We start from the raw sequence: 9,621 nt of genomic DNA on the forward strand, positions 1-9,621 counted from the left end.
ATACCGCAGATGAACTGCCAAGTGTTTTGTCAAGTAAAAAAAATCCAAAAGTAAGTATGTGAAGGCAGCAGGCTGTAGGTTTGATAAGACAATATAATAGCTTAAATGCTACCTTTAAAATGATTCCATATACAGCGGGAATTTACTTACAAAATATTGGTGTTTCAGTGGTCAAAACAACCGTTGTAATACAACCACCAAGTTGGAAGAAGGAAAGAATCTTGAAACACGTTGCGATGCAGTACACAGAATAAGGGACAGTAAGGATAGCTGAACATACTCGTTTACCTCTCTTTCTCCCCTTTTTTTGTATAGGGGTTCTTGTGTAGATTTTAAACAGAACATGGCATTTTCCTATAACTTTCCATATGGTTTCTGCACCATGAGGAACACAATTTTGGAACCTAAATTGGGGACTCAATATGGCTTTGTTGCAGCTTATGTGTGTCAAATTCTGATGCAGCATCAGAGTCAGATGCCAAAATTACATCTGCTACCTTCAGAGGGTACATTTTTACCCTGGTTTTTTACATGCTAAATTAATCACTAGCTACATTTGATTTATATGATTGTATGACTTATGCGGTGCATTCAGGTTACGCATCGCTGTACAATGAGTAACCAGGACATAACAAGTAGTTCATCACCTTATAATTTGCACTTAATATTCTATACAAACTAATTAATACATTTAAAAACATGCACTTGTGCTGATCAGGCATAGCTTTTATTCAGATATTTGGAACACTGAGGGCACTTTGCAATCACATTATCTGTCTCTTCCCATCATACAAACTGATGAAGATAGAGGCACAGACATTGCTTTTGTCAGCCTACATTGATCGACTCCATGAGCAAACATGGAACCAAATAGACTGGCTGGACCTGTCCTGGTCCCCAGGTACCCAGCAACAGCTTTCTGTGGAAAATGGGGCTACCTGCAGTTGTTATAAAGGAAGTTATATTATGTCATTGGCGGTAAATGTCAGTTTTGCTGGAGCTGAATATTGCGTTGCCTGTTAGCAATGGCTGCATGGGCGTATTCAGAGCCACTGTGCGCATGCATAGCTCGCACTCCTATCAAGTTCAGTGGGAACACATTCTCATGACTAGTGGCTTCAACTGCCAATTAATGAATTTATTTTACATTTTGAAGAATATACTTTAATATGCATTCTTCTTTACTGAGAGTGCCATTGACATTAAACTGTCCCTTTAAAAATGCAATGCTCTGAATGTTTTTTTTTTAATAGATCACAAGTGCTGCTGATGCTCAGGTATCAATATCTAGTTAATACAGAAGTAACATGCATGATGTTCTGTATGTTCTCTAACAGAGGTAATGGAGCGATGCTGCACAGGCTTTGTTTCTGTGGGAGAGAGTGCCTGGGCTGGGTGTGGCTGGAATTTGGGTGAAAGAGATTGAGAAGAACAACATCTGTCTCCATCTATGTGAGCCAAAGAGCTTTGCATGGACTTGGGTCACAGGACATTCTGGGCTATATTCGCAAAAACAGACTTTTGCAAGAGAGTGGGACAAATCCCTGATATTACTAAGCATTATGAAAGTATGAAAGAGTGTCTCCGTCAAAAACAACCAAGCTGAACTTGTTTTCTTAAGGTTGGAAGTTTTCTTGAAAGCCATCTTACTGATTTAGTTATGTATTATGTAGGAACAGTGCCGTCCTTTTTGAAGTAGCCCTTTTTGGCCATTTTTTTAAATGACTGGTATCACACACTCAGTATTGGGATGTGTTCAGTTTTTAAAAAAAATCTAGTTTTCACATGCTTTTGTCATATTATATATATATATATATCTACTAGACAAATTCATCTAAGTGTGGTGACCAGGGAAAGTCACCCAAAATATTGCAACTGCTTTCAATGGCAACCTTTAGAAGTGGGTATGTGTTAACTTGAAGTCTTTTTTTCAACCTACTATACTATACTATACTATACTAACCTGCAAATAAATTTATTAGATAAAATAAATCCCACTTCTATACTAGACTGTAAAACTGCATACGGTACAGTGTTTAATACTCAAGGAAAACATACATATTTCAATGGGTGTTGAGGGTCATTATACACTTTTTCTTGTGGGAGTTAGGCAAATTTGTACAGTATTGCTAGAATTATATTTAAGTGACTAAGAGGTAAGTAGTTTACAACTAACCTAGGGAAACATGGATATGATCATGTAATGTTTCCCCATATATACCATTTATGCATAATATATAATGTCATTAGTACATATGTATTTGTGTGTGTAAATATATATATATTTATATATACGCAAACACACACATGTATAGACAAGTCTATATAAAGGTTTCTCAGCGTATGTTAATGTCCACACACAAACGGTGGCCTCACAAGTTGAAGTGCTGAGCCTTCGTCTGTTTAATTGTTATTAAGGGTCCTGGTGGAGCCCGGCTCGCGCGCCTGTTGATTTTTGGTGCTGCTGACCTATTATTGATAGGAGAGGGAGGCACGCAGACGAAGGACTGAAAGGGTATAATAATGCATGGAGATACAAGTTTCTACAAACTTCAGATTTGTCACATCAACACATAATAGGAATAATTGGAAACTACTGTAAGAAGAAATCCCAATCACCTCCTCCCACCCCCATTGCATGCTGTGCAATTATAGGATATTCATGTCCTGTGGGCATGTTCCCATTTGTAGGTAAAATGAAATGTAAATTATTAACCTTGGTTTTCCAAGCTTCAGAAAAACAGACCATACTATTTCTGCCTTCAATTTAAACAAACCTCAAAAGGATGAGAGGCGAAATGATTTTCTTGGATCAGTGTTGTATTTGACACAACCCTGTTAGCCTGTATAGACTCACCAATTCGATCAGCTCTAGTCTTTACCAACTAATCTTCCATGGTGACCTATGTAACAAGTATTCTGTAGTGTGTGCATTTTCTATTCCATTTCTAGAATTATTACACATCACTCACCCCGCTAACTCTTACAGAAAGGAATTTACCAGCAAATACACCTCACTATAAATATATTTAAGTGCTCCTTTATTCATTGAAAGCCTCTTGTTTACATATATTTTTAATTAATTTGAACTGTAAGTACATTAGTGATGTTCATTCTTTGCTGGTGGGACTGCATGGCTCAGTCTCTAGACAGTCACACTGTATGAGTCATATTTTTGGGGCTTGTGTTCGACTACCGTCCACTGTGTGAATCCAAGAAGTTTGTTGGTAGAACATCCCTAAACTGCTCATCTAACTTATTTAATGGGTGCAAATAACTGATTATGCTGTGTGTGTACCATTTTCTCAATTTGGTTATATTGTTTTGTCTGTTTGAACATGTTTGTTTATATATCTAATCCAACCAATACATATATATATTCTTTGTTTAACCTTTTGACCTTGTTCTGGTTTTGCCAGTGATAAGATAGCAAACAATCTAAAATGTGGAACAGAATGTGTCTGGCTGGGTTTCTGCGTGTGCGTCCTCTAACAACCCTTTTCATCAATGTGTAACTTTTCTTGTGAAATCACACATAAGCTGATCCGTCACTTTTCCCCAAATCTGCCATTTTCTACAAATAAAACGCAATATTAAAATAAGCAGCAATATAAATGTCTTTATATGTGGAGAATCTGAAACTTCCCTTCCTTAAAGTCTGCGTGATTATTCCATCTATTATCTTATTTCCGTCCCATTGCATATTGCAGATTGGCTCAGGCAGCTGGATGAGGACTTGAGGGCAGGAAGTGGATTAGATAATGTTGGCCCTGCCACCCTGAGACGTAGATCTCATTTTCCATAAGGCTGACTTTTAAACCAAAACAATTCCTCTGCTTGTCAAACAAAATATACAACTTTTTTTTTTTACAACATTATCGTTTTTATTTATTGTTTTATATAACACCATCATATTCCGCAGCATATGTATATATATATATATATATATATATATATTATTTATTGTTTTATATAACACCATCATATTCCACAATATATATATATATATATATATACATCTTTATTATCTCAACAGAAAAGACAGGAAAAGTTAGTGCAAATCACTCATTGTTTAGGTGACATACCCACCTCCTTCGTTGTAGGCAGCAATAAATCTCGTAAATAGGGATTTTAAATAAGAGCTCTTTACATCAGTCCAAATTAATGGCTTAATCTTGTGTAAATTGAGTTTAAAGACACATTGTACGTTATGTTAATTATAAGATCAGAAAAGATTTTCTGGGTTAGCATTGTTCTACAATTTTTAGGATGTTTTTATTAATACTCGTTTTATCTCTGGACAACCACCCTGTTGTGGAGCAATCATTATAGCAACCTGTGCTCTGTTCCTGCTGGCTGCTTAATTTCTGCTGTTTTTATATAACCCCATAAGCTTAAAAATCCTTCTATTTGATCATACACATTCCCTACCTCTTCACTGACCCTTGAATTTTCTGTTAATTACAGTCGTCTATCTGAAAAACTAATCACGTTCTTTTTTTGTTCTTGTAGTACATGTAGAAAAGACTTCTTCTGACAATAGTTGTCTGTGGGGGTATTGTATCATACAAATATGTATGGACTATAACATATATATATAGCATCCTGAATAAGTAATTAAGTAATTTTAACCTAAATAATCAAAAAGCGTCCTTTACAGTAAAATCAAGAAAGATGTGGAATTCACTACCCGTGTGCTATCAAGTTCAATGCTTTTAAATATGGGTTGAGTGTTTTTTTTTAATCAAATATCAGAATATACAGGGTTATAACAGGATGTAAGAATATGATTGAGTTCTAGCTTGTTGATCCAGTGAAAAACCAGATTGTCATTTTGGGGTCAAGAAGGATGCCCCCCCTTTCTGTGGCACTGTTGGAAATTGCTTCCGTGTGGGGGTTTTGCTTTCTTAAAACTGAAGGGTTTGCGTCTTTTGAAATTGTTGAAATTATACAATTAAAAAATAAGTATAGCAGGAATTTGTGAATGTGTAATTACAGACATGATGTGTTCATTTTTCCATGCAACTATGCTGTGAGGGCAATGGTGGGTGTTTATTCACTAAACTTAAATCAGTCAGATGTCACCTTGCTTATTGAATAAAAAATTGTACAGGCCCAGCTTGGTCCTACTTGACGGAGAAGCGTTACTGAACTTGCCTGTCATAATGTACCGTATAAAAAAGTTGTATAAGTGAATAAACCCCACTGAAGTTGAACACCCTGACTGGGCTTCAAGTAAAAGGTAGTATTGACTAATAAATGAATAATTAACAAAACAGTTGTTAATTCCATTTTTACGGTGCTTGCCATAACAAGTATACTTCACATAAATAGAATCATTGAAAACCATTACATTTTAGATAAGATACTCTGGAATGAGAGAGGTTTATTATAATGCATTTCATTGATATTTAGGTGTATAAGCTATTCCAGAGTACTTTCAAGTATTTCTTTAGTATGTACACATACACAAGAACAGGGTGGAGTATGGCCACTCAAGTAGTACTTCTCTCAATGTAATTACTTCACTTTCCTCCTTAAACTGCTGGAATGCTGCACAATACATTTCTTTGTAATTCATTTTTGACCCCGCTATTGCCAAAAGTAAACACTACATTTCTTCTCTTTTGTCTCCATAATTGGTCGAACTCCTCAATGGTTATTGAGGGGCTTCAGCAGATCTTGGTATTGTGTGACTCGAAGTAAGGGGGCTCACATTCCGCGGCTATTATTAGGTCCAGATGTTTCTTCCCTCAGCCTGTGGAATCTGGGAAACACCTTATCTGCAGCCGCCTGTTCCAAAAAATACAGGCAAGCTGGTCCTGATGTGGGAGGCTGACAGGGGGAGGGGATCCTTCATTACTGGGGAGAACCTTTTCTGCGGACGGGCTGCTCATGTTTAAAGATAAAAGATCCACTCATTTCCTTAAAACGCAGTTTGTGTGTTATCTGAAGCCCCTTTATTGCTATATGCAATATGATTTTAGTGGTGCTTATGCAATTCATCCTTTCAGCTATGTTAGACAGGAGTGATGGGCAGACAAATTGGAAGTGTTTTGGGAGTTGTGTTCCACAACAGCCAGAGTTCCAACCCTGGTTACAGTGTTTGTATACATATATATATATATATATATTTACTGTACGTATACTCAGCCACAATACTGTATATGAGAATTGTCTGTAATTACCATGGTGAGCCAGAATAATACTCCAGCTATTTTGAACTTTAACTCTTTAACAGCTATTTTTCATTGTATCCCTACCTTTTGGCTTTTACTATTATGAATAAATGTTGTCTCCTGTGCTTTAAGAATGAACGTCTTCCTTTAACACTTTTCATACCAAGCCTAGATATGTTGCAGACAATCAACACTCCTTGGATTTGTGATAGCTGGTTGACAGTAAAAGCATTTATTCGACTTGTTTTCGCAGCCTGGATCTTGGCTTGAAATTCTATCATAGATCGTGTCTGGTTAAAAAAAGAGGGGATTTGACATTAAAAAAAACCCAAAGCTGTGATCATAATGGTTTAGTGGATTTTCTTGCTTTAAGAGAGGGAGAAATGGGACAACTGAGGCCATCTCTAACCCTCCAGGTTTTACAGCAAAACCCTTTAATGAGGGGATTAAGGTCACAGGAATTTGGAGATGTAAGGGGAGTGTGGCCCCTGCTGGCAACTAGCAGATCTGCACAAAGATACTAATGACCCCAATATAAATGCTGTAAGCACAGCCATCAGAACACACGTTTCTTTATAGAGCAGACCTTCTTGTGAATTGGAATGCCTGCATAAAATGAGAGATTGTCAGATTTATCAGATTAGTAAAACCTGAAATAAAAACCTATAAACATACAAACAAACAAAAGAATATGAAATATGAAAAGAAAGCTGAAGCATGGACTTGTATCACATGGCTTACACGTTAAGATCAAGAATGGTGGCCGATAAGTTTATTTGGCTTCTAAGAGTATCAACATTATTTTTGCTGTGCTGGAATGGACCTGTCCTCTTGAAAACCTCTACTAACTTTAAAGTACTGTAAAATTTTTGGAAGAGGTGATAAACAATAGCTGTTTGGTAAGAATGAATACTTTATTTTGTTGAATAAAGTTGAATTTTAAAATGTTTAAGAAAAAAATAAATCTGAATGAATCATGAACATCAGAATACTGGGTTCCCTGAATATCTATGTTCTCAAGGTGTTCCACAGCAGCTCTTCCGCAATGTCCAGATTGATAAAAGCAAACGTTCTTAAGATACTTAAGGTTGCTGTCCTTATGCTTGTCTTACCTCCCTGCTGCCACAACGTCTCTGCCCAGTGGCCTGCTCTGTTCTCCTTGATCCTCTGTCCTCCTTTGCCCGGAACATGCACATGTTCCTCCTCTACACTGTCTGCCTCCAGTCTCACCTCTGAGGGCAGGAGGAAGCAGAAACATGCTGAAATTTCGAATTAACAACCGAGACAGGTATGTTCTGTACTCATAGGCTTTTTTTCCCTACTGCTATTGCTTCCAAGGCCTTTCCAACAGCCAAGTAGCGATATGGCTTGAAACAGAATCATGGGTGTATATTTCGTACAATACCCCCAAGGACAATTTGATGGAGGCCGTGCTGCATTGCAGTACTTAATGCTTCAGAAACCGCTCTACTGACAGCATTGGGTATCTTGTGGGGAAAGCGTTCTTAACTATTAACTGTGCTGAATGTTACTGTCATGGGGATTGCAAGTACTTTGGTACGTTTTGCTCACCTCCATTTTTGTTTTAAAGACAGCATTATTATAAAAAAAAAGAACATCCGCTAATTTAAATGTTTTGTAGTATAACACAAAGTAGTCGTAAAAAATAATAGTAACGTCTTAACATACCAGTATATAAAGACTTTCATTTTACATACATGCTCTGGACCCCATTGTGTACGTTAATGCGGGGGATAGATGGAGGGGTAGACTGGGGAGTAGCTTGCTTGGTACTGGGACTAGAAGGAAGAAACACATACATTTTTGGAGGCCACTTAGAATTAGGGCTCACAAGTTAAATTCTACATTTTAGGGGTTTAGTTTTATGTTAAAAACTGCAGAAACCATACAACCCTTGTGTGCTCACAAATTATTCTATAGAGTGACCTTTGCAGCCACTGGATAATGTTGCGCTAGGTTCTAACTGTAAAACAACTCACAATAGAACTTGTATTTCTGTCTATGCAAAATAACCACACGGCCTGTAATACAAGAATATTTTGTTATGATTATTATTATTATTATGAAATCTGGCAGCTGTGCTGCAGATTTTTTCAGGCTGATGCACACACATTTCTTGGCAATGTGTGAACATAAAGCAGAACTTCCTTGTGCATCACGGATTCATTAAAGGATTCCCTCCTAAGATTTAATCACCAAAAATAACAACGTTTTAAGAACCGTTTTCTGTGGTAACATCCTATCAATGTTTGTTTTTGTGTCACAATTGAACATATTTAGCAAAATAATTATTTCTGGAAACCGTCTGTATTTCAAAACAGTACTAGGAATGGTGTTCCTATAACATATTTAAGTGTTACATATATAAGAGTAGGCAGAACAAGATTAAGAACTTGCACTGTTAAGATTAACAATCTATTGTATTAGTCATCAGAAAAGAACACGATATCAAATAATCAGTGATTCATAAGGTATTTGTTAAAAAAAATTCTGTGTTACGGAGAGACAAATATCGGAGAAAAGTGGATAAAGAAGAAATGAAATTATTGGCCCATTCTGCAGCTAGTACATTAACGGATAGAACATAGAATTTGACCGCAGGTGGGAACCATTCTGCCCATCTAGTCTGTCTTTTCCTGATTTAAAGACAACTGTCTTAGATTGAGGATAGCTGTGTGCCTATCCCATGTATGTCTAAATTGCCTCACTAAGCAATCTTTGCAGCCTAATTTTACAATCATTTCACAATGCATGGTGTTTTTGCTGGATACGTAAACACATTTATACAGTGTGTGAGGAGTCAATGTGGGAAACAAGACTGGAATGCAATCAGCTCCTGTCGTTTTATCATACTAAATTCCATCGGCAAAGTTTTTGTGGGTCTATTACTAAAACCCCATTAATTCACAAAGTAACACAAACTTGGTAACATTACTTTTCTCAAACCCTAATTTCTGGCAATATTTACAAATGAAAATAGTCAGTAAGTATCAAGAAGCCACCTTATGTATATACCATGGGAGCAGCAATAATAATTATCCAACCATTAAATGCACTGCATAATAACTGTGTGGTCTCTATAAATTTTCACATGGTCCATTTTGCAAATTCATTGGGGGTGATTCTGCAGAATTTGCCACTTTCCCTAAACTGGCTAAATGCCTTGCAGGAGACGCATTCAGCTGAACATATCTCCCTGCACATGATGAACCCACTTCCAGTCACCTCCAGCACTGGCTATGGTGAATGATGTGCGCAGTGGTCTGTTTAGGCCCATGTGCATGTGTAAAGTCTTCCAATCTAATTCAGTGGAAAGACTTCATTGCCACTGATTGGCAGCTTGAAGCTTAAGTGGCAAGAAATGTTAGATCATGGAAGAAGAAGACATTCGATTTTAACCTTTCCCAGAATTAAAATGATT

Source organism: Sceloporus occidentalis, unplaced genomic scaffold (assembly GCF_023333645.1).
Source record: "Sceloporus occidentalis isolate IW3139 unplaced genomic scaffold, rSceOcc1.0.p SCAF_55, whole genome shotgun sequence".
In the NCBI taxonomy this organism is placed as follows: domain Eukaryota; kingdom Metazoa; phylum Chordata; class Lepidosauria; order Squamata; family Phrynosomatidae; genus Sceloporus; species Sceloporus occidentalis.